The following is a 27886-nucleotide window of genomic DNA, read 5'->3' on the forward strand; positions in this document are numbered from 1 at the left end:
AGATTTCATCTGAAATTAATCTTCCCATCTCAGAATATGCTTACATTTTATTATTTATGACTCTATCATTGTTATTATTATTATTAATATAATTATTTGTATATTTACAAACATATGCAATATGCACCATTTAGCATTATACAGATAAATTTGTCTATTGATCTGAACATTTCAAAAATGCAACCTACCAAAGGTTTGTGCCTGCACAAAACTGACTTTCTTCCCATTACTTTCTCTTGATCATCAGGAACTCTTCAGCTAATTGAGGGTGATAGTGATCATCTTACTGGATTCTGAGAAAGCATTCGACAAAATTATTCATCCCTTCATGGTAAAAGGCTTGGAAGATCAGGAATTCAAAACCCATTCATAAACAAAGCAAAAAAAAAAAACAAAAAACCAACAACAACAACAACTGTGAACCAGTAGTGAACCTCAAACTAAATGGAAAGCACATTAAAACAATCAAACTAAAATAAGGAAATAGACAATGCTGACCACTCTCCCCCTACCTAGGCAATATTTTACTTGATGTTCCCACAGCAAAGGAGATGAAAGCATCAGTATCCCTGCAAGCCATGAGCACATCTGGGTACTGTCTATAACCTGCAGTGGCGATAAGACCTGCCAGTATGGACAACATGGTGGAGCCATCTGTTGAGTCTTCAAGGCCTGGAGGCTCAGCAATACTAGAGAACCATGAGTTTGATTCATCAGCTGACATGCAGGTACATGGTTTTGATGATGAGAAAGATTAGAAAAAGAAGAAATGTTGGAAGGAGAGACAAGCTTCCGTTCTGAAATAGAGGATCTTACAATTGAATGTGACATGCCAATCCATGAGATTCTCAACCTCTATGTTTATGACTGCACACTTTGGTTACCTGAAGAAGATGAGAAGGAACAGCAGGAGGAGGATGTGAAGATGTTGCTGATGATGATAATGATGATAAGAGTGGCTGTAGTGAGGAATATAAAGAAGAGTATATAATAGTTTCATGTGGTCAGGAGGATGAAACTTAGTCTTCCAATGAAGGTCTCTCACAATCTGTTACTACCCAAGATGTTCAAGAAATACACTTACATTTATGTAAATATTTTGGCACCAGTAGTGAAATAGAAGAAGAATCTGAAGAAGATGAAGATTATATTCGCTCAGATGACTGAAAAAAGGAAATTCTGTTGGGCTCCATGTTTCAAGCTGAGATACTAGTTGGCTTTTGTAGATTCAAAGAAAATGAAAAAGTCTATGACAATGATGATCAGCTTCCATGGAATCCAGAATATTTACCAGAAAATAAAGTGATGGTCGTTCTTAAGGATACATCTAGAACAGGGAGTGAGAAAGGTGTAGAAGAAATTCCTAAAGGAGCTCATATTAAAGACTGTGAACAGGCTTTATATGATAGGTTAAATGCAGTTTTGATACAGAAGAAAATACATGAAATCAGTTTTGTTTTTGTAAACTTGTAGACATCAATGATGTCTTTCCATATTTTTATCATGCCTTTTAAAAATTCATTCTGTATTTTTCCTGATTCTTTACTGTATATGAAAGATTTTTATAGTATGTATGTCTTGACTGACCTGTCCTTTCTTAATACAAAAAAGCTTGTATAATATTCTTAACTTGTACAGTTGGTAAACTTTAATTGAGGAATCATACTCTGAGTCTTTAAGCTTACATTTTATTTTCCAAAGATTTTTCAAATGAATTTTTAAATATCAGTATAGTTAACCTAGATATATTTCTTATCCAGGTGGTAAACTCCCTCATAAAGCATTATTAAAATGTGTTAATTTCAAGCTTCTACTTACCAACAAATAATTTGGGCCTTCTAAATTTCACCATGATATTCAGATTACAAATTGGTTCATATTGGCTATAATTTTATAAATTAATTTGGAAGAAAAAATTACCATCAGCTTAAGTGAGTAGAATTATCAAGCAAAATAAAATCCTGTTCAGTTACTATCATGTGGACTATAAGATTTCTCATCATTTCTATTAAGACAACAGAAATGGAAGGGCACAAGATGTTGCCATATTGCAACTACCAAGGAGTAACTGTTGACAGCAGCAATATTAATTTTCATAAAAAAGTAATGATTTTAAGAATTTTCAGATTTTTGCAGTTGTAATCCAATTTGTCAAATTTGATACAATTTATTCAAAATGAAACACATTATATATATATATATATATATATATATATATATATATATAAATATATATATATATATATATATATAAAACCAGAGAGCTTCTAAAGCTGATAAACAACTTCAGCTTTCTGGCTGGATATAAAATTGACTCAATCAAGTCAGTAACTTTCCAGAACAGGCTGAGAATGAAATTAGGGAAAGGACAGCCTGCAAAATAGTCATAAAAATTTAAAAAATCATGGTGTAACTATAACCAAGCTAATGAAAATCTGTATGGTCCAAATTTCTAGAAAAGAAAGAAAATGATGATCTCAGAAGATGGAATGTTTTCCCAGGTTCATCAATTACAACATTAATATAATACAAATGTCCATCTTGCAAAATAGAAACTATAGATTCAGTGAAATGCCCATTAAAATCCCAAAGAAATTCTTGGTAGAGTTAGAAAGTTCAATTTGCAAATTCATTTGGAATAACAAAAAATACTGGAGAGCAAAAGCTATCCTCAACAATAAAAGAACTTCTGGGGAATTAACTATTCTCCAGCTGTATTATACAACAATAGTGATAAAAAGAGAAGGAATATAGTCAGGAGCAAACCAGTCTCAACAAAGGAATAAATAACATTAAATGTCACATTCTATAGCTTTCTGATGGTCTTGAAAAGCAACTATCTATGTAAAGTAATTTGGAATGTTGTACCTTAACTACTCTCAGCTATTTTTAATTAAAATCTTGAAAACCCACTAACAATAAACTCAGAGCTATGAATTTGCTAATTGGCCCTAAACACACAGGTTAAAACACCTCAGTTCAAATTAAAATACAGTTATAGAAGTACTGGGTCTAATCATTATACTTACAAAAATTTGAATCAATACAAGAAATTTACACCAATGAAACCCTTGATTTTGCATCAAAATAAATTATGTTCCATTTAAAAAATATGACTTAGTAACAATTAAGAAGATTTCTATCAATAGGGACTACGGCTATGCAATCAAATCTAACTATTCCTCCTGGTTCCAATTATGACCAATTCTACATTGCCTAGAAAGACAACCTTTAATAGCAACCCCATTCCCTAATATCTGGGAACTGGAACTACAACTCTTTATAAATTCTTCAAACTGAATATGGGCACTGAAATAGTTTTGAAGGGTGGGAGTTGAGGTAAAATGGAGGAGTTGGCGGACCTTAAGAAGGCCACACCAGCATTTGTATTAGTCTCTTATGTCTGTGCCCTCACTGGATATGGATGAAAAACCAAGAAATCATGAGTTTAAACAGGTCAGTTCATCATGTCTTATGAGGAGATTCGCCAAGACTCTATATTCTGTAATATATAAATCTCAAAATAATTTTTTTTTTATCATCAAGATACATTTTTAGTTTGATTCTTTGGAATCTAGTTTTCAGGACATTTTCCTCTATCAAATCTGATGCATATAAATATGGAAGTAGTAAATCCCTTAATTACCTTTTCCAAAAACACAAAGACAAACCCTTTTCACAAATTAGCATATCCTTGAGCAGGAAAACTGGAAAACATTCATGTTTACCTCTCTCCCAGAGGAATAATAGGAACACAAAACACAGCATCACATCCATTTTGAAAATTAAAACAATCTAAAGCAAATGAAGTAACTAGAATACTGTGTTGCTTATACAAGGCCTTTTCTACCCTGCCAAGCAGTAAAACTCACTCAAGATTTCAGTGGAGCCCATGTAAGCAGAATATGAGTTTTCTGTGACTGGCTAAATAGTCTATATCATCTGTCCATTTTGCTCTCTTCCCAGAGCCACAGATATATTTTGGTTGTTTGTTTCATAATGTATTTTAACATTATTTTCATTTTATGTGTATAAGTGTTTGCCTTCATATACGTCTGTTTACCCTCTATCTACCTGGTGCCTGCAGAGGTCAGAGCGGGCATCAGATCCCCTGAAAGTAAGTTACAGGTGGGCGGGAGTCAAGCCTAGGTCCTGAGGAAGAGCAGCCAGTGCTCTTAACAATTGAGCCATCTCTCCAGCTCCTCCGTAGCATTTTTCTACAAGTCTTTTGTGTTTTTGCAAAACTGAAATAATCAATGATTGATTGATCATAGTTTTGAAAAGTCTCACACACCTACTTATGCATCTGCTACTAATGATTAGTAAGTAATCAGACTGGAAAAGTTGAGGGAAGAAATGACGAGTTTGCCATACATGTGGCTAGCAGTATCAGTACATATTTTCTTTCGATATATTTTATTAATATTGGTATATCTGTCTGTTGAACTCTCTACCTGAAGCCACAAACATAGATAATTCATACCTGTTCAAACAGGCAATGATTATCATTGCGCTCTCTACTCTGGAGTCAGTGACTAATATTCCCTATTCTAGTTCAAATTCAAATAATCCAGAACAAATGAATTAAATTAAATTAATGTGTGTGCCTATATTTAGACCATTCTTGTTTGCCAGGAGGATATAAAATCCAGAATTCCCATTAAACTATAAGAAAAATGTCCATCTTGCTAAAAGCAATCTACAGAATCAGTGCAATCAACATTAAATCCCAATAAAATTCTTCATGGAGTTAGAAAGAAAAATTTGCAAATTCATTTGGAATAATAAGAGAGCCAGGATTGAAATTAGTGTCCTCAATAATAAAAGAACATGTGGGGGAATCAGAAACACCTAGCTGAATTACAGAGCATTAGTAAGAAAACCTGTGTAATATTTTTACTGAGATAGACAGGTAGATCTATAGAATAGAATTGAAGCCCCCCAAAATAACCCACATACCTATAGTCACTTGATATTTGACAAAGGAGCCAAAAGCACCCAGTGGAAAGAAGGTATCATTTTCAACAAATGGTGGTGGTTCAATTGGAAGTCATCATTAGAAAAATGAAAAGCCATCCATTTTTATCTTCAAGAAGGAAGCTCAAGCCCAAGTCGATCAAGGACCGCTACATAAAAGCACATTCACAGAAAGTAGTACAACAGAAAGTGGGGAAGAGCCTCAAACACAAGGTCACACAAGAAAATTTCATGAACAGAACACCCGTGGCTTATTTCCTCAGTTCAAAAATAGAGAAAGGAGACTTCATAAACTTGCAAATTATCTGTAAGGTAACAGACACTGCCAATAGAACAAAATGACAAGCAAGAGATTCAGAAAATAGCTTACAATTCTTACATCCTATTGAAGGCTAATATCCAACATACACAAAGAAGTCAAGAAGTTAGATTCCAAAGAATCAGTGAACTCTATTAAAAACGGGTACAGATATAAATAAAGAATTTTCAACCGTGAAATATCCAATGGCTCTGAAACACATATAGAAATTTTCAACATAGTAGAAAGACAAATCAAAATAACCCTGAGATTCCACTTCACCCCAGTGAGATTGGCCAAGAGCAAAAACTCAAGGGATATCATGTGCTGGCAAGAATGTGGTGAAAGAGGAACACTCTGCCATTGTTGTAGGTATTGCAAGTTGTTATAACGACTCAGGAAATCAGTCTGGTTGTTTCTCAAAAAAATTGTACATAATATTACCTGAAGATACAGCTACCCCACTCCTGCACATATATAGCCAGAAGGTGCTCCAACACATTATAAGGACACATGCTCCACTTTTACTCATCATGGAAATGCAAAGCATACTTATTTATAAAAGCCAGAAGCAAGATAGAACGCAGGTATCCTTCAACAGAGGACCTGATAGAGGAAAATGTAGTACATTAAAACAATGGAGTACTAATAAGCTTTTTAAAGCAATGAGTTTTTGAAATTGGCTGGCAAATATCTAGAACTAGAAAATATCCTGACTGAGGTAACCCCATAGCAAATGATGACACATGGTATGCACTGACTGATAAGTATATATTAGTCCAAAGCTCGACAAACTCAAGATAGAATTCACAGAACACATGAAGCTCAAGAACAAGGAAGGCCAGTAGATTGTTGTGTCATTCTTAGAAGGGGAATCAAAACACTTGGGATATTCAGAGACAATGTCTGGAGCAGAGACTCCAGTAAAATCCAACTAAAGACTGCCAAACCTGGATATTCATCTCATACAGCAAACCCTGACACTATTGTGGATGCCAAGAAGTGCTTCCTGACAGGACACTGTTATAGTTGTCTCCTGATAGGCTCTGCCAAAGCCCGACAAATACAGAGCACATTCTCACAGCCAACCATACGAATGAGCATGAGACTTCCAGTGGAGAAGTTAGAAACAGGATTAAAGAAACTGAAGTGATTTCTATCTCTTAGGAAGAACAACAATATAAACCAACCAGACACCCTATAGCTCCCAGTGACTAAATCATCAAACAATGAGTTCACATGGAGGAACTAATAGTTAAAGCAATATATGTATCAGAGGATGGACTTGCTTGGCATCAGTGGGAGGAGGGGCCCTTGGTGCAGTGGAAGCTCCATTCCAGAGTGTAGGGGAATGCCTGGTTGGGGAGTCGGGAGTGGAGAACATCCTCATCAAAGCAGGGCTTGGGGGTTAGGACAGAGGATCTCTGGTGGAATGGGATTGGGAAATGGAATAACGTTTAATATACATAAAGAAAATATTCAGTAAAAAAGAAAATAAAAATAAAAAAACCAAAAAATTTTAACTACAAAAACAATAAAATGAAATAAAAAATTACCAAGACTGGCATCTCTCCTCTTTTTCCTGGAGGCAGATGTATGAGGTCTTTGTAGAGTTTTTCATGATGGGTAAGTAAATATAGAGGAGTTAATAATAATACACTAAACAAAAACAAATAGTTCTTCTGAAAAATTATATACAGAGACCACAATTATTCAAACTAACACGGAACCCAAAGACTCTTGAGTGCTCAAAAAACCAGTGCTCTGAAACTTTAACCATTTTCTCCATAAAAATTTTTCATGAAATAAAGTTAACATTATAGGACTTGTATATATACAAACTAAAATTAGAAAAGATAAGAAAAATTCTGCATAAAAAATCAATAATATTTCTAGGAAGGGATGCTATGGTATATTTGTTTTGTGATTCAAAAATAAGTGTGATTTTCTTCTAAATAAAATTAATAATTATTCAACAATTTGGAGTAGTAAATTACAGTACCTAAAAAGATATAATAAGCCATATATATTTAGAAAGAAAGATGGGGATTTTTCTAGAGTATTTCAGTGGAGGCAGAAATAATTTAATCCCTTTGATTTCCACATCAGGAGAGGTGAGACTATAAGATGATGCTACTATGATGAAGAAAAACAGAAGCATGCTAATACACAAATTACATGAGTATGAAACTTTGTAAGATTTCAGTGGATTTACTCATCAGTTAAAATGGTGATTTGTAACAATAGAATATATTGCACATGAAAATATGCTGGCTAATAAAGAAAAATACTTTATGGAATTATGCTATTTTACAAAAGCAAGCCAACCTACATATTTGGAAATTAGAATGCTATATTTAATTCAAACAGTGTCTTATGCTTTTTTCCTAAATTAAATCCTTAAGTGTATAATTAAACATTCCCAAAATTGATGTATTTATAGATTTTAAAATACTATAAATTCATAGGTTTGCCTATAACTTCATTATTGCTTCATGGTGACCTATGATTTTGTAGATCAAGTTTTTAAAAGCGTATTTTAATATATGCATAGAAGTGTTTTATTGATAGTGGGTGTCAGCATTTCTTGAATATATTTCTGTTAAAGACTGGAAAAGGAAACTAAATATTTTGAAAATAGAGTTGCAGGCAATTGTGTGCAGCAGTGTGAATGATGGGAAACAGACCTGTTTCCTCTGCAAGAATAGCAAGTGTTCTTAACCATCTTCAAAACCATAATTCAATGGGTAATTAACCTTCAGTTCCCTTCAACATATTCCTGAAATAACGTCATAATTCAGTATTGTTAGACTCAAATATGTATTGAAAACTTGCTCTAAACTTTTGGAATATCACAGGAATTTTTCTCCATGTACAAAACTAATAAATAAATTATGCTCTTTGTGATGTTCAATTTAGAGAATTAAAAACCTATGTTTATGTAATATGTATGTTATATACAGTATACATGTACATATATGTAATTTTAATGTACAAACTGTATTTCTCTTAGAAGATAATCAACTGTGGGTACAGTGGCAGCTGGTTAGTGGATATACATAGTTCAAAAGGCAGAGGATGTGTTGATTTATGGTCCTAGGTCCTCATAAACTGTGTCTAATGTATTCAAGTAACAGACTAAATCACATGCATACATAGAGATGGAGTGAGAAACGGTTTACTTGTAATAGCATTTGTATAACAAAGTTAAACTATGATCACATTATTTGAGATGTAAGCTATGGCAAGGCCTTCATTGTCTTCATACATATTTTCTGAAAGAAATAAACATGAAAGGAAATTAGGGAACTAGTTTGAATTCTCAAGTTCTGTGATGGGTCATCACAAGGAGAGAAAAACCAGAGGGATATAAACCCCTCTTACCTTTTATTAAGAACTCATTAATTATCACAGTTGTTTTCACTTATTTCACAATCATCATCATAATTATTTCACCTTCTCTTTATAAAATTTTCACATGACCCACATATTGATGATATCAAATCTTAATTCTTGGTGCTTAGATCTAACAATTAAGTTCTAAGACCATAGAATTTCTAGCCACTGTCTGCGTGGACAATAAAACGATGGGAAGGATTTGAAATTGGTTATTTTATTTAATTATATTTCAAATGTATCTTTTACTTTCCAGGTTTTCCCACCAAAATCACATCTTCCTGACCACTGTTACTTTGAGGGATCTCACCCAAGCACACTCCCACTTCCAACTTACCAACCTGAACTCCCCTTACCTGGGACATAGTGCTTCAAAGAACCAAGGCCCTCACCAACCATTGATGTTAAATAAGGCCATCATTTGCTACACATACTTAGAGACTCATGGGTCCCTCCTTGTATAGTATTTGGTTCTTGGTTTATTCTGTGGGAGCTTTGTATCTGGTTATTTGATAATGTTTTTCCTACAGGGATTCAAACCTTCCCGCTTCTTCAGTCCTTCCCCTAACTGTTTCCTATGCTCAATCCAATAGCTGCCTACAAGAACCCAAATCTGTATTAGTTATAGTCCTCTGTTGTCTCTCAGCATGAAGAAATATTAGGAACCTTTTCAGCAAGAACTTCTTGGTGTCAGCAATAGTGTCTGTGTTTGGTGGCTCCATATGTTTTGTATTCCCAGGTGGGGCAGTCAAGGGATAGCCTTTCCATTAGTCTCTGTTCCACTCTTGGTCCCTGCATTTTCTTTAGAAATAACAAATATGGGTTAAAATTCTTGACATGACTTGTTGGGCCCATCACTCAATGAGAGGATGAGCTTAAACTCTCTGTATGCTTTCTACAGGTTCTCCCTCCTTTTTATTGTGTATTTCAGCTTATGCCATCCTTACTGCATCCTACACATCTCTTGATTTCCAGTCATCTGGGACTTTCTGATGGCTACCCCTAGTTCTACACCATAAAATGATGCACACATCTGAAATTAATAGAACAGAAAGTGGGAAAGGGCCTCAACCACACTGACACAGGGGAAATTTTTCGTGAACAGAATAACAATAGCACAGGTTCCAAGTTCATCTATAGACAAATGGGATTTCATAAAATTGAAAACTGTTTTTAAGGCAAAGGACACTATCATCAGGAAAAAACTGCCACCAACAAACAATCCCTTATCTGATAGAGGGCTAATATCCAATATATACAAAGAACTCAAGAAATTAGACTCCAAGAACCAAATAAACCTATTAAAATGGCGTAGAGTTCTAAAAGAAGAATTCTCAAGTGAGGAATCTCAATCGGCTGAGAAGCATTTAAAGAAATGTTCAACATTCTAAGTTATCAGGGAAATGCATAAATATCCTGAGATTCCACCTCTTCCAAGTTAGAATGGCTAAGATCAAAATCTCTGGTGACAGCAGAGGCTGGCAAGGATGTGGAGAAAAAGGAAAACTCCTCCATTGGTGGTGGTATTAGAAACTGGTACATGCACTCTGAATATCAGTCATGTGTTTCCTTAGAAAATTGGACATGTTATGCCCTGAGTTTATAGCTATATGACTCCTGAGCATATATCCTAAAGATGATCCAACATATAACCTGGACACATGAAAATGTATTTGTAGAATCCTTCTTTATAATAGCCAGAAGCTGCAAAGAATCCAGATATCCTTCAACAGAGGAAAAGATACAGAAATTGTGGTACATTTACACAATGGACTAAATACTCAGCTATTAAAACATAACTACATGAAATTCACAGGCAAAATAATAGAACTAGAAAATATCATTCTTTGTAATATAACCCAATCACAAAAGAACAAACACACTTGGTATGTGTACTGGCTGATTTTGTGTGTCAACTTGACACGGGCAGGAGTTATCACAGAGAAAGGAGCTTCAGCTGGGGAATTGCCTCCATGACATCCAGCTGTGGGGCATTTTCTCGATTAGTGATCAAGTGGGGAGGGACCCTTGTGGGTAGTGCCATCCCTGGGCTGGTATTCTTGGGTTCTATAAGAGAGCAGGCTGAGCAAGTCAGGGGAAGCAAGCCAGTAAGAAACATCCCTCTTTGAATTTGAATCAGCTCCTGCTTCCTGACCTGCTTGAGTTCCAGTCCTGACTTCCTTTAGTGATGAACTGCAATGTGGAAGTGTAAGCTCAATAAACCCTTTCCTCCCCAACTTGCTTCTTGGTCATGATGTTTGTGCAGGAATAGAAACCCTGACTAAGACAAATTGGTACCAGCATAGTGGGGTATTCCTGTGACAACCTGACCATGTTTTGGGGAGGATCATGGAAGGACATTGGAACTTTGAGCTAGAAAAGCCATTAGAATATTAAGAGCTCTATAAAAAGTTCTGTAGGAGCTTGGAAGACAATGTTATGAACAGTGAAAAAGATGGAGGCCTGGCTTGTGAAATTTCAGAGGGAAGATTAAAGACTCTTACAGTGGCCATGTTTTTATTGTGAAGATTCTTTGGTTTTAGTTAGCTGGGGCTGAAGAATCAGCTGTGAGTAACAAGATACCAGAACCACTAAAGCAAACCTTTGTGTTACTGGGCCTATTGATGCTGGTTAGCTGGAGCTAAGAAATTAGCGGTGATCAAGAAGAGACCAGCATCACTGAGATGAAATCTTCTTGGAAGTGTTTTCTGAGAGCACAGAGAGTGTGTTCCAGAGATAGCCAGAGTTGTATTTTGTGCTGTGGCTGGACTTGGTACTGTGTAAGAAGTGTAAGCTCAAGAAACCTTTTCCTCCCCAACTTGCGTCTTGGTCATGATGTTTGTGCAGGAATAGAAACACTGATGAAGACAGTATGTATATCTTGATAGCAGGATATTTGCTCAAATACCTATGGTAAAATTCATAGACTACATGAATCTCAAGAAGAATGAATATAAAAGTGTTGCTCTTCTTAGAGAGGGCAACAAAATACTCTAAGGAGAAAATACAGAAAGGAAGATTGGAGCACAGACTAAAGGAAAGTCATCCATTGAATGCCTCACCTGGGCATCCACCCCAAATACATTCACCAAACACAGGCACCAGTGTAAATCCCAAGAAGTACATGCTGACATGAGCCTAATACAGCAGTCTTCTGAGATGCTCTGCCAGACCATGACATATAAAGAGGTGGATGCTGGCAGTCAACCATTGAAGTGATCACATGGTTCCCCAATGGAAGAGTTAGAGACTCTGACTCTAGGAGTCTGAGGAGCTGAAGGGGTTTGCAATCCCATAGGAGGAACAACAATATCAACCAACCAGAGACCTCAGATTTAAACCTCTAACCCAGGAGTGCACATGTAGAGACCCATGGCTCCAGTCATATATGTAGCATAGAATGGCGTTGTTGGGCCTAAATTCATGAGGAGGTCCTTGGTTCCGTGAAGGCTCGATACCATGGTATAAGAGAATGTGAGGGCAGAAAGGCAGGAGTTGGTGTGGGTACACCCTCATAGAATCTGGAGGAGGGAGGATAGAATAGATATTTTCTGGGGGAGAAATCAAGAAAGGGACACCCTGAAATGTAAATAAGTAAAAAACCTAACAAAAATATGTATATATATATATATATATATATATATATATATATGTATATATATATATATGGGCATGGGTGTGTTTGTGTATAAATAAAGCATACATGATGACTTTTTAAAAAATATCTTTAGAATGAGATTGCTGTATGTATTATTATTATATGCATACTAAAAAAAAAAGAACAACAACAAAAAACACTTCCCCTTTAGTAGACTGGGCATTAATTTTTCTGAAAGCAGATTGTGTCTCCTCTGGCTTTTTAAGAATGTTATTAAATAAGCATATTTTATGTTGATTCAAAAATATATTAAATATATTTTAGTTCATCACCTTTAAAATACTCTTAAATATTTGGCTCACATACATTAAAATCAAAAATATCAAGATGGCCTTCACGTAAGTGGTTATGTTAGCTGTATTTCTCTAGTATTGGGTTGACAGAGGATGCAGTACCTCTTTAGCACAACTAGAAAATAAAATGAAGTATCCACCTTGAGTCCAAGATGGTTGCATGATTATGATGAGCAGTATTAACCTTAACACTGGTGAATGTTTAATTTTAATGAAACAAAAATATCCTTGCAAAACAAAGAGGCAATATTGACACACACAAGATTGATGTAGGCACAAGACAGACAGAGAAAGACAGGGAGTGTACAAGAGATTGAAAAATAATTATTTTGTATAACAACATTTCCTGAAATTCATATATAAGTAGATTCCATTTATCCCTACCCTAAATAATGTTTTTTACACTACAAATATATCTTTGGTCTAGTAATTGCTGATTGGGAAATATGGGATAAGCAGAGATAAATATGAGAACAAGAACATGTGCATAGAAACATTAAAATAGTCAGGTTAGACACAATGGAAACTGTGTGAGAAACACAGAGATATCAAAGATCCTAATGCTTAAAGACTCAACAATTTGTTATCAATTCTTTAATGGTCAAAGCAGTTGGAGAGAACCTCAGAAGTGCTGACATTATCACCAGTCATATGAGAGAGGGGGGGGAGTGAGGGAGGGAGGGAGAGAGAGAGATTGGGAGTGGGAGAGGAAAAGGGAGAGAGAGAGAAAGAAAGAGAGAGAAAGAGAGAGAGAGAGAGAGAGAGTGAGAGAGAGAGAGAGAGAGAGAGAGATTGTGAGTGGGAGAGGGAAAGGGAAAGGGAGAGGTACACAGAGATGGAGACATAGACAGAGACAGAGAGAAAGGAAAACAAGACAGACAGAGAGTGACAGACAGAGAGACAAGGAGAGACAGATAGACAGAGACACTGAGAGGAACAGGGACAGTGATATAGACAGAAAGAAAAAAGGGGGAGGGAGAGTGTGTGTGTTTGTGTGTGTGTGTGAGAGAGAGAGAGAGAGAGAGAGAGAGAGAGAGAGAGAGAGAGCAAAAGAGACTATATGTATCTTCTAAGCATGGCTGTAGGGTCTGTGATGGAGTATATGACTGGTTGATCAATTTCACAGGAATAATTCTACTCATGTGTATAACCTAAGCCTCATGAAAAACATGGGAATTGCCATTTTTTATCTGATTTCCATGATTTCTTTCAGCCCCAAAGGACCTGGCAGCTTGGAATAATTTTTTACTCCATTAACCAAATGGAAGCAAATGGAATTTGAATTGTAAAAGGATATCTCAAAGAGCTGACATGCGTAACACTGGTTTGATTCCTTCCTGATTATTACTGAAAGACATCACATGTCATTATTCCAGATGAGAGTCTTTTAACCATATTTGACTTCTAACATGGGCAAATAACTTGGGATCATGTTGAAAGATTCAAGATTGTTTCTCAAAGACATTTTATATTTCCCTTCTGGCTTTCTTGAAGCACTGCCTCATGATGGTGAACAGACAATGCAGCAACATTCTCTCAAAGGCCTTGTTTTGACAAAATGGGGGTGCATTGAAGTTATACAGTCATCACGCTTACTTTTCTTTGTATGTAGCTATTTCTCAGTTAGGGGGAGCTACCGCCACAGTCACAAACCTTCCAGGTGCCAGTAGGCCATGTTGCTCTGGAATAACTTTGTCAATTCACCTTTTTTCAGAGAAACTCACTTAATTTGTACCACATGAAATTATTCACCCTCTATTCAATACTGTGTTTTTATAATTAGGGCAACACAAAGGAACCTTCAAGGAAATGTTTTCCAATTTGAGGACTAGACTTTCTCAAGAGCTAAAATAGATAAAAGAAATGTGTTTGATCTTGAATATTCTTTATGGATGAAGTCAGTCGATGAATTAAGCCCACTCGAACACAGTTCCCAGGAATGTGTTACTACTGCCTTCTGAAACTTCTTAGTTGCTCTTGAATTGATGACATTGACATAGCTCAGCAGAACCCATCATATTGAAGATTATTTTTCAAAGTAGGCTCAAAGGACAGGGAGGAGAAGAACATTTGAGGAGTACAAAGATAGTACAATTACAAGATTCTTGAGATTTACAAGCAGAGGACACATAGATTTTCTATTGTTTTTTGGCCCTTATGAGAATTCAGCCTTCTTCACTGCAAGCAGACCTACATCCACTCACTTGGCTTCAGGAAACAGAACATTCCATGTTAAAATCCAAGGTCTTCTGCGTCCTGTGTGCTGGTGTCAGCATAAGTGAAGATGATAGTGATAATATTGAGTTGCATTTGTATAAGTAAAGAACATACAGAAATGACTTAAAACCAACCCCTTTGTACAAAATCTCCATATATTTAAACAATAGATTTAACCACAGAAATAGAGAACATATTGGCCTAAGGGAAATCAATACTGAAGGATAAACAAACAGAAAACTATGAAGCTAGGAAGTGTTGGTGCACCAATTCAAACCTATGTGCTGGATTTGTAATCTCCAAATCTCTTGGTCTATAACACACTTAGTGAGTGATCCTCAATTAATATGTTATCTGTAAATATTACACATTGATAGATGCCCCAATGCAATAATTTATTAACTAGGTTGTGTTCCTTAGATGGTCTGATTGGGATTAATCTATGAGAGATTTGCCCACATCTGCAACATCTAAGAGAATTCCTTTAAGGAACATTCCTGCTCTTAATAAGCTTTCCTATTGTTATTAAACATATATAATAATCACTAGTTTTTAGCCCACATCTTTTGAACAGATTTCTGTAGCTCTACAAAAATGTTCTGTGTACAAGTTATGCTATATTGAGAAATGGATGACTTCTTGAACCTAATTATAAAAATATATGTATTCCAAAAATATATCAATAATTATTAAGCTCTTTTATATTCGGACTCCTAATAGGTCCTTTTCTAATTGTCAAAATTGTAATTAGAATCATGCCATCCCCCATGTGTCGCAAATCAATTGCTCTTCAATAGTAACTAGAAGTTCTCCTACTCAGATCACATTCCCAATGTTGTAAATCAATTATCTAAAGGTCATAAAAAGGAACTACGGATTTATTATAGGTGATAGGACAGAAGAAAGATGTAATATCGACTGGTCTTATCTATACAAAACTCCAATAATAACTTAGTTATGGTTTTCCACCTTCAATTAGCCTGTGGAAGAGTGCTAGGTGATGGATATTTAGCTACATAATTACTGCTGATTGTTATGCATATCAACATTCTCTATTTTAAACTTCTATTTCAATTTATGATTTGATTTTTGTGTGAACTGGTGATGAACGTTTTAACCTGTGATCATGCATTCTGAAAGATGTTTAAGTACGAAGTACAAACAGATGAAAAAAGTCAGATTAATTTTTCCTTTCCCTCCTCATAGGATCTTTCCCCTTAGATAACTTTCTTAGGAAACTGTTTAGAACTTAGTAATAAAGCCTATAAATTACTTCCCAAAATGTCCCCTTTCCCCCTGTGATTTCTACCTAGTGGGCCAAAAGTTAAGAGTCATGAAGTACAAATGCTATATAATCAATCTTTCCTTGTTTATGAAGAGGTGCTAAGTGTCCTTAACTGCAGTTTCTGGCCTCAGAAGATCACAGACTGCATAATAGATATAGTGGCATGGTAACTTAGACTTGCTAAGTAAATTCTGTATTATTATACCGCAACCCTAATAATCTTATAAGACAAACTGTTAATTCTATACCTCATAAGATAAAGTCTTCCCTTCTTGTGATGTTCTTGCCCCTCACCTGTCTCAAGAGGAACCAACAATAAAGAAAATCCCACTGGGGCTGTCCCCAAGCATCATAGATTCCACAGCTTTTAATATGTGAAAATAAAATATTTTTGGATGCATGATAGCTATTGTATCTAAATTCTAATCAAAGTTGAAGCATAAGGGATTCATTATGCATAATTTATGTAGTACTTTGGCCAAGATTACTCCTGTCTTTACTGAGAACTTTTGAATGATAATGTTTGCTCTTAGGTCTTTCATCATCTTTGTCCAAGTTGATATTTTTCTTTATGATGCATTAATCTTATTCGTGCTTTTCTGGCAATGAAGAAGGGCAGGCAAATGTCACAAGAAGGGTGATATTTAGGAGAATTAACATGGAGCAAAGATGATTTTTTCCCCAAGATGTTATGTCCATTCCCACTCACAGGTTCCCATGGCCTCCCTCTGCTCCTCTCTTATCTGAAGGTTAGGTCTGCATGTGGGTGACTGTTATGCTGGTACTATCTCCATTTGGCAGCTGTTCTCAAACTGTGAAATACAACCCATTTCTGGGTTAAATATCTCTTTTATATTGCAACCCCAAAACCATTACAAGCCACTGACATTTATATTAGTATACATAACAGTAGCAAAATTATAATTATGGAGTAGCAACAAAAACATTTTAAGGTGTCTCATGAACATGAAAAACTATATTGAATTATAAAGAATTAGGATACAAGATAGCAATGTCATAGAGTGTCCTTGCAATTGAAGAGAGTTTTGGTAATAATATGAAAGAAATTTCTGGGCCACATAGGTATATCCTACATCCCAAAATAATGAGAAATTCTGAGATTTTCATATATCTAGGGAGAGTTGCCAAATCACAGCACATCCCCTTTCAAAGCCAAACTGCTTATAAACACAAAACAGAACAGAACATGTAAGAAAAAAAAAAAACAGCAAATAATCACTACAGAGAATACATTCCAAAATCTTGGCACATGTAAGTATATGAAGATGCTCAAGATATAGAGCAAGGCATTACGTATTAGGAAAAAATACCTGCAAGGTTGAGGCAAGGTGTGTGGTTGGGTCATAGCCTTAGATTGTCATGAGAGTGTGAAAAATACTGGCCTTGAAGCTAATTGGAGTACAGCAACTAGTTAAACGAGAAAGAGGGACCAAAATAAATCAAAGAGGAGACCATTGATCTTGAATATACTTGTTTACTTAGCATACTCTGTTGTTATCAGATACCAGCAGCTGTTGTGTCAGTTATGTTATTGCCAGGAACATTTTCTGATTTTGCTCGGACCTCAATTGTAGTGCAGTACCAATCAAAGGTCAAGAGAAGTTACGATGGTATCATACAAATGAAGTCACATATACTCTGCAACCTCAGTTTTTTCCACTTTCATATGTGTTTTCTGGAAGTAATCATAAGAGTTCATGATTTAGCAGTACCAGCTCAATCAGCACAAAAATACTGTATGGATACAACAGCATTAAAATTAGTTAGAGTGGGGAGAAAATCAACAGTGGAATCACTTCTAAGCAGAGACATCCTGGTCTCAAACTCAGCTCTCCTCAGCAGGAGAGACACATACTGACACCAGGAGATATTCTTGTCTGTGGCTATTACAGAACAGACGACAGACCCACAACCATGGCACAACTAGCTCAGTAATTATAGCTCATCCTACTTCACTGGGTATGGAATTCTATTTTTACTTTCCAAACAAGTCAGTCAACCATAGTCCATGCAATTAGCAAGAAGCTTCAGTACACCACCAAAATCTTGCTGGTCTATTTCTCTCTATGGAACCAGATAATAGAGCTCAACTACAAAATTGCAGGTAGACCTATACACATATTTTCTTAGAAAAGAATCCTTCATCACATGTCCTTTCATGTGTTTGCTTTATCAGAATATCCTAGATGCTGTGCCTGCATCAGTGAAACATTTTTCAGAACAACTCTCCCTTACTCAGCGACCTGTGACAACTTCAGGAAAACATTCCTAAATGTCTTCACGCATGAAAATAGCATCCAACACAAATGACTCACCATGAATCCTTAAGTTTCTAAGTTAAAAGAAAGTGAAATATGTTAAATATACATGTATATACAAAATATACATGTTATTTGGATAACAGGAAAACAGGTAGTGGTTTGGAAGTCACATAGTTCTGTGCATTCTACTGAAAATTATTAGGCAACTGAGAGCAAAGTTAGTGGATATGGTAGACAATGAATGTGTTATAAATCATTAGAGAAGGCTCACTCATTCGCAACAGAGATATTAGGGAATGAGTATATCATTTGCAAGGGATTATGCAGCCTCATAAACCGAAAACAGAATCATGAGTAATTGCTAGAAAAAGTAGTTAGAAAAAAATGAGTATGCTTAATAATATTTATAATTTTGAAAATCAGTGAATGAAAGATCATTAGGAGAAAATGATAGAAATGTATGATGGAAAATATTTTAGCTTTTTGATCATGGATATCACAGAAAATTCTTAAATCCCTAGGTCTCAGGCAGTATTTATGTGTATTTATGTTAGGAAGCTCAGCTCACACCAGAGTATTTGAAGAAAATGAACATCTCTGTATTTCTCTGACAATGCTAAATGTATTCTCCTCATACAGCCCAAAACAACTTTATACATAGAGCCAAGGGACTTTATACTTTCTGAAGGGGATACAGACCCATTTATCTTGAAGCCATCTTACAAGATGCAGGAAATGGAAGTAGACTAAGTGTGCATTCACTACTGAATGAGTAATGAACATATGGTGCATACTCAAAATATAAAACTATTGAGAACTTAAGAAAGAAGAATATGAAATTTACAATAAAGAATTAATACTGATGAAACTAAAACTGAGTGAAATAACTCATCCCAGGAAAAAAAAACCCATATTTACTGTCTAAAGGTATTCATGGCTTTAAAATGATTGGTGTATTTAAGTTGTAATAGGTACAGAGAGCAGGAAAAAGGAAAGGATATATGTTGGGTAGGACATGTCAGTCAGCTTAAAAGAGGATATATATAAAAATAAAATTGCGGGCAATGTATATTTTTTATTTATTACTTGAAGCAGTCATGACATATTTATTTGTGATCATTTTCCTGACAATTCCATTACAGTCCTTATCTTCAGTTCTTCAACATGTCCCTTTCCAAACATAATTTCTTCAGATTATGATAATTTTATATACCAGTAACTCTATATCATGTTGTCTGTCCTAGTGGATGTGAATCAATCCAGTGGACAATAGACAACTTACCAGCAGCCACACTTGTCAAGAAAACTAATACTTCCACAAACAAATTGCCATCCACTACCAATAGGCATTTAGGTAAGGATCGATCATCAGTATCCTATCCCTGTCAATTTAGATTGGTTTATTTGTGACTGAGTCGTCTGAAGCTTACCTCTACATTTACACTGGATACTGATAGATTTTAGGCAAGGGTGATTTATTGCTTTTAATTGTACATAAGCTAGGAAGCTCCTCAGGATCCAATTCATAGTTCAGCACAGATTGTCACCTGAGAAAGCGCTCCGATGAAACTCAGATCTGTGTAAAAATATAACAGAAAATTGTGAACCTCAGGAAGCATCTTATAGGGAAGAATGAATTTCACAAACGTGGAAGTATAATAAAGACTGTGTTCATTAAGGAGATATGGTTCAATATTACTTATATGAGATAAAGGAAGCTCTAATTCTGAATTAGGCATTAAATACACCCTTATGTCTACTATATTTCCTGCATCAGCTGTGCTGTTGAGGTAACAAATAATATTTTTGTTTAATGATATACTAACATCTTTCACACATTGTTGAAACTGAAAAGGTCAGTGAAATATCCTGAACAGAGTGATAATTGGAAGAATCAACATATATGTTGCCATTTTCAAAAAGTCAAGAAAAGGTTGGAATTGTCAGGCATGTGAAAAGTCAGTACAACTTAGCACAAGGCATGACTCATGACTATGGTGCTTTTCTGTGACAACCTGGAAAGGATAACTTATCTTCATGCTCCCTTGCTATGTAGTTTTTATGAAAGTTACAGCTCATGGCCTGTTGACAAATAGAGACTACATTCTGGTCTAAGAAAACTGGGCTTCTCATAAATTCAACAAAAGCAGGAAAAACAGCTTCTTTTTAGGATAACAAAAGTTTATTGGTGAACTTTAATTAAAATACCTTTAGAGTACAGGTCTAAATTCCGCATATATATTACCATGAGAGTAGCTATTATTTATGGGACACATAGAATGTAGTACATGCTGTCCATCGATGAGTGAACTTTTCTACTTTATTCTCTACAATCAGGTGGAAAAGAATTGAGTGACATTCACAGGTATAGCACAGAACCTAGTGAATAACAATACACATGGGTCACACATCTGGGTTTTTCTCTTATGTAACTCCTTCTAAACTACCTCTATGGTAGCATGACAAAAAATGCCACATACACTCAACTAAACCAAGGGAACACAGAAAAATTTCTACAAAAATTCTGAGTTAAGAGTTGTTAAAAATAATTTTTTGAAGAGAAGAATGAGAAAGAAATGTTGAAAAATAACAATACAGGCAAGATAATTTAAGTAAGGAATATTAGGCACATAAGAATACCTTTTGAAAAAAATATGGTGAAAATGTTTTTAATAAAAATAGGCAAAAATATTGGAACATAAAATGTAAACAATTCCAGCCTCATTTTGAATATGCATAATGTGAAGATAAAGAAGCATGGTTGGAAACAGGAATGAAGGCAATATTTTAAATGTAAATAAAGAATATATCTAATAAAAAATTTAGCACCTTCAAAAAAAAGTAAACTGTCATAACAGCATTCATTTGCCCCTTGGAGGAGAACATAAAATTTTTCTCCATGCTCAGCTCCATAATTCTATCCATAAGCAAATTAAATAGAACAATTTAAAAAGTGGAGCTGTTTATGGACTTTTGAAATGTAAAATGCTCAAAAAAACACATCACCAAATTACAGATTCAGGACCCAGGTGAACCTCATATGTGTTGTGAGGTCACTTTTGCTGGGATTTTAGTGATTTAATAGGTCTCTTGTTTCACTAGACAATGCTGTTGTTATTTGGCTATACGAAGAAAATAGTGGGCACTGTTATTCATTCTTAGAAGGTTAGTGATTCCAAATGTCTTGCTATAATTGAAATTTTTATATCAATAGCTTCAACTCCATCAGTATTACTTAACTCTAGAATATATAAGGAAACAAAAAAGTGATAGTGTTAAGATATACTGATCAGAGTAATTGGCCACATTCCATTTGGAATAAAATCATCACTGACATTTATATTTATTAATATATATATATATATATATATACATATATATATATATATATGTGTGTGTGTGTGTGTGTGTGTGTGTGTGTGTGTATATTTATATATATACATATATATATATATATATATATATGTATACACACATACATACTATTCCTACCACAATGAATAGTGATGCAGAGATAATGTCAGCAAATAGAAAAAGTATTTCATATATTAATAGTCATTATCTTCACTCTCTAGGATAGTCTTTTACACAAGGTTTTCTTCTAAATTATTCTTATTTTTGTACCATTAAAATAGGGACACTGGCAGCTTTTTCTTACACCTTCCTGATTGGCAAAAAGCCCAGGTTGGAGTAAAGGATGCACGATTTCCTGCTTTGAGAGTTATGAAATAGCATAGTGTGGAATTCAATGGTGATATTCTTCTGATCATCCTTATAAAAGCAGTGTCTTTTTCTTCCAGCACAGACTTGGGAGAAACATCAGAACCTCTACCAAGATGCTGGTGGTCCTGTTCACAGTGCTCCTGTTGGCCCTGAGCTCTGCTCAGGAACCTGGTGAAGGTACGTTATTATGTGTGTGCATGTTACGACTCTCTTTCAAGCACAGGAGACAACACTTCAGGGGAGGAGAGAAATGGAACCCAGGACAGGTAATGAGAGATGAATGAGACCACACAATGCTTTTTAAAAATAGAGAGTCTCAGATTTGAAGGCACTGCTGTAGTAAAACTAAACTGTATATGCCAGTAGCCTTGCTTCACTGTTGATCAAGGGAAGACTACAGAAAAACAGAAATGAGACCCATTTGAATGATGACAACTCAAGTAATAACCCTGAAACTGTAATACAGAAAAATAATAACATCTTACCGTTTTTCATTTTTCCACACTGTTTCAACATTCCAATGCATTATGAGTGTATTTTTTAACCCTTTACTCAAATGCTTAACCTCATGAATTTTATTTGCAAAGACTAATATTTAGACGATAGAAAATTTGAAAGAGATAAATAATTTAAATCACACAGAGATAGAAATGTAGATAGACCTAAAGACGGACAGACAGACAGACAGACAGTCAGACAGACAGACAGACAGATAGATAGATAGATAGATGGCTTAATCATTGTAGGCAGCAAGATTCTAATTAAAATGGAGACAACCAAAAAGAAAATGTTATGTGTTACTTAGCCGTTGCCCCTCATTGATATAGTCACCAGAGATACTGTAAATGAATGCTACCTGGTCATTTTCCTAACTGTTAAAATTCCCCCAGGAAATCACAGATTGTAGCTAAAGTCACTTGCCAACTCTCGGATTGTAGTTGCATGTGTGAACTCACTTTGAGTCTATCATTTGCTTTGCTATACAATGGCCATCCATCAAAACTCTATTTGGTATAAAGCAAATACCAAAACTTTTAATCTCCCTATGTGTCTTTAGTAAGGAGAAAGTTTTATAACTCTACACTGTATTAAGATTTCTCTTTTTACTACGTAGGGAATGTAGGTTTCACAGAGTTAAAGACAAAAATGATCCAACTTTGATAATAAGGAACATTAAATGGATGGACAACAAATTACAATAAGCCAGAAGTCTAAATTCCTGACAATAAGAAATTTACCTTTTCTAAAACAGAGGAATAGTTGATGGGAGATAAAATTTAGATGACGTTCCCTAATTTGAAACTTCTATGGCAACAAGATTTTTTCATTGTCATCTTCCAACTCCTTGTTGAATCTATTTCAGTTGATTTCAGCAGGAAAAGCACAGAAGTAATTGTTAGTGTCTCTTTTCTTTGTGACTCTATACTGAGAGAATTATATTGAGTCCATCAAATACAAACTGTGATGAATTTTTTAAGTGAGAACTATGTAGGCTGTGATTTTTAGACTCTTCTTCCACAGATAATACTTCTCCATACGATGCCGATTTTCTGAGCAAACTGCATGGATTTTACCATGAAACTTAATGATTTGACCTCAGTTCATAAAAAGCCCACTTTCCCTAAACTCTAAGAGGTAAGAGAACTTCCACATATGAACTGATTTATCTCTTTTAATTAGTCCAAGGAAACTGTTCCTGAATAATCTGCATTAGGTCATCAAAGGCCATGCTTTAACAGGAGCTTTCATTGAAACTATAAAAGGTTACTATCTAGAAATGTGGAAGTGTCTTTGGCATAAAGGAGAACAAAGGTGAGTACAACTAAACTCATCTATTATTTGCTTTTATGACTCAGAACTCCAGAACCAAAACCAGAGGCCTCGTCCATCAGGATTCCAGCCAAGACCCCCTGCTAATGGGAACCAGCAGGGCCAACCCCCACAAGGAGGTCCACAGCAGAGACCTCCTCAAGGCCCACCTCCACAAGGAGGCCAGCAGCAGGGATCTCCTCAAGGACAACCCCAAGAAGGAGCCCCACAGCAGAAACCTCCTCAAGGCTCACCCCACAAAGGGGGCCCACAGCAGAAACCTCCTCAAGGCCCACCCCACAAAGGGGGCCCACAGCAGAAACCTCCTCAAGGCCCACCCCCTCAGGGAGGCCCACAGCAGAAACCTCCACAAGGCTCATCCCAACAAGGAGGCCCACAGCAGAAACCTCCTCAAGGCCCACCCCAACAAGGAGGCCCACAGCAGAAACCTCCTCAAGGCCCACCCTCACAAGGAGGCCCACAGGAGAGACCTCCTCAAGGCCCACCCCCACAAGAAGGTGAGGAGCAGGAATCATCTGAAGAACAACTCCAACAAGAAAGTCAACAGCAGAGACCTGCTCAAGGCCAAAGACCACAAGGAGGTCCTCAGCAAAGACCCCCTCAGCCAGGAAACTCACAAGGCCGACCACAAGGTCCCCAATCTGGCAGACCCCAGGGACCTCAGTAAACCAGAATTCTGTGACAGGTATGATTCATATTTATCCCCTGGTTGGTAGCAGGGGAAAAATCTACTCCATAATTTATGTGTCAGAAATTAGCCAAAATAAATATGTAGTGATATCCTTGTCGAAGACCCAATATCAAATATTATGACTGAGATTTCTTTTGCTGCTCTGTAATATGAATACATTAGTTTTTCTGTTTTTTTTTTTCAGAAATTGAGTAAGAAGTTGATTTCCTTCACAAAGTGCTTCCACTGCCATGAGGGAGCACAACCGGAGCTTCAATACATTAATAAAATATTCAGCATTCAACTTTGATTACTGTCTTTCTTTCTGGGTGTCCTTCCATCTGCAATTTCAGCGCTGAAAATAATCTAAGGTCATCAATATTTTCTCATTGTTTCTTCCTGTAATATATTTAAAAAATTTATAAAAGCTAAGGCAGGAGAATATGGTTATGGACACCTTGTAGCATTTATAGATACTTTCTCTAAATGGGTTGAGACTTTCCCCAATAAGCAGGAAACAGCTGCCAGGGTTAGAAGAAATTTCCCGAGTTTCAGAGTGAACAAGGTAATTGGATCAGACAATGGTTCTGCTATTGTTTCTAAGATAAGTCAGAAATTGACAGAGATATTTGGGACTAATTAGAAACATTATTGCATGTACTGTCCCCAGGACTCAAGACAGGAAGAGAAAACAAACAAACCCTATGAGAGGCCTTAACTAAATTGACCTTAGAGACTGGCTCAGGCTGGGTGGTACCTCTCCCCTTGTTTCTGAACAGCCCCTGCCATTTTAACCTGACCACCCCCCCCCAGAGATCCTCTTTGATACCCCAACTTCTTTGGCATCCACTGGGCCCTTCCAGGAGGTATCCCACAAAATGAAATTTGGCTCAAGCTGTCTGCCTTAAATGTTCCAGGCATGCCAAAAACTCCTCAGTGCTTCCAGACAGGTGACTGGATCTGTATAAGAAGGCATCAGGAGCAGTTACTGAAACCCTGATAAATAAAGCCCTCACCAACCTCACCAGACCACAGAGACTGACATTAATGATGGGATAGCTCTCCTACCATTTATGCTCTTCAGGCCTTTGTTCTCTAGGCTCAAAGTACTCGAGTGGGTGAGGTGGTGAGCATAGAAGCAGCTTCCAGAGGTCTACTAAGGAGAAGGAGACTTGCAAGTCCCACATTGCTTCCAGGTTGCAGATTCAGTCTACATTAGATGCCACCACAAAGGAAACCTTGAGACTCGGAGGAAAGACCATTATCTTGTACTCTTGGCCACCCTGCTTTCTGCTTGATGAGACCCTTAGTAATTTTCCCCTGTTGCTTACATTGGGGCCTTGCATAATTAATAGGGTTACTGCTTTTGTTGGAGAGCGATTGAGTTCAGTCCAGATCATGGTACTTACACAACAGTACAAGGGCCTTCTGAGCCTAGAGGAAACTGACCTTTACTCCCCCCGTTCTAAGATTAGAAATATTAACAAGAGAAAAAATGGAGAATGAAAGGATAAAAAAATAGAGCCTAACTCACTAATGACCCAGGTCTTTGTTAGAAACTATATGAAAGGTCACATACCTTGAGCCAACTCTTTGTTAGGAACTAAGCAAAAGGGTCTTGAGTAAGTGATCCTGGCCCCATAAGACAACAGGAAATGAGCTAACTACCTGTGGCTATGGAACACCGAGAAAATTTGAAACTGATTGGCCAACAGAATGTGGGCTAGGATAATCCAAATTGATTGCCCTAAAAACTATGGAGTGGTAGAAATCATTTGGCTCGCTCTACACAGGTTCTCAATGATAAGGAATGATTGGTTTGTGATTCACTGGCATTGTTACAAACCCATAAAAGCTGTCCCGATTCTGCACTTGGTATTCCACAGTCCTCTACCCCTATGCAGTGTATGACTGTGGACCCCAGAGCCTCTGAAATAAAAATCCTCTATCTATGGCATAAAGACCTTTTCTCATGAGTACGTTGGGTGTCACCTTCTGAGGAGTGGGACAATGGGGTGCCCTTGGATTTTTCGGGTCTTACACTAAGCCTCTGTTTTTATGAAAGCACAGTTCAGTTATGTGAAGAAGAGGAGGAGGAATAGAAGGAGGAGGAGGAATGTGAAGGTGATGATAAGGTTGAAAATGATGATAAGAATGACTGTAGTGGGGGAATATAAAGAAGAGAATATAAAGCGTTCATGTGGTCAGGAGGATGAAACTCAAAGTCTTCCAATGAAGATCCCTCACAATCTGTTAATATACAAGATGTTCAGGAAATCCACGAAGGTTGATGTAAATATTTTGATACCAGTAGTGAAATAAAAGAACAATATGAAGAAGATGAAGATTATATTCCTTCAGTAGATTGAAAAAGAAAATCATGGTGGGCTCCATGCTTCAAGATGAGATTCCAGTTGGTGTTTGGAGATTCGAAAAAAATGAAAAAGTCTATGAAAATGATGATCAGCTTCTCTAGGATCCAGAATATTTACCAGAAAATAAAGTGATTGTTTTTTTTTTTTTTTTAAGGATGGATCTAGAACAGGGGACAAGAAAGGTCTAGAAGCAATCCCTGAAGGATCTCATATAAAATAGGAATTAATGTGTGGACAGAGGAAGGATGCAGAAAATATTAGCAAGGGCTGAAGCCTATGGAAAATATTTTCACCTGATTCAGGCTAATAAAGTCTGAAGAAGATCAGTCGGTGAATATGTACCATTCATATGGAAAAAAATCTGGGCACTATGATTTCTTTGCTCAGCAAACAAGGTTTGGAAAAATTAATATAATCTTCATTCTGGTGTAATGGATTACATGGATTAACTTTTGGATGAAAGTGAAAGTGTTGCTTCTGGCCAAGCACTATCCCCTCCCCCAACTGTCTCAAGTAGTAGTAACAGCCAGTCAGAGAAAGAAGATGGAACTATCAGTAATAGTAATCTTTTGGACCAGGAGAAATACTGAACAAAGTAAATGAAAAGTTGAAGGCTTACTCATTAATGGACCAACAGGTAGAACTAAGAAACCACTTCTTACAGAAATGGACACTAATGATTATGAAGCAATTAATCTGAACACTGATCCAAAACTTGCCCATATTACTGCAAGAAATGACAATGATCTTGGTGAAAAAGAATGAGAGACCTGCTAAACAGTCATGGATAAACAGCAGTGGGAAAGTTCAGGCTCCTTTGAGTTTTCCCAGGAAGAAGTCTCACATGGGAAGTTTCAGGAACAAGAAAATACAAATGAATAA

The 27886-nt window shown here is 36.3% G+C and overlaps 1 pseudogene; it reads left to right on the forward strand.

The window, feature by feature from the left end:
• Positions 1-641: 641 nt before the first annotated feature.
• Positions 642-27886, forward strand: LOC127678148 (mesoderm induction early response protein 1-like; annotated as a pseudogene).

This window comes from Apodemus sylvaticus, chromosome 2 (assembly GCF_947179515.1).
Source record: "Apodemus sylvaticus chromosome 2, mApoSyl1.1, whole genome shotgun sequence".
Classification (NCBI taxonomy): domain Eukaryota; kingdom Metazoa; phylum Chordata; class Mammalia; order Rodentia; family Muridae; genus Apodemus; species Apodemus sylvaticus.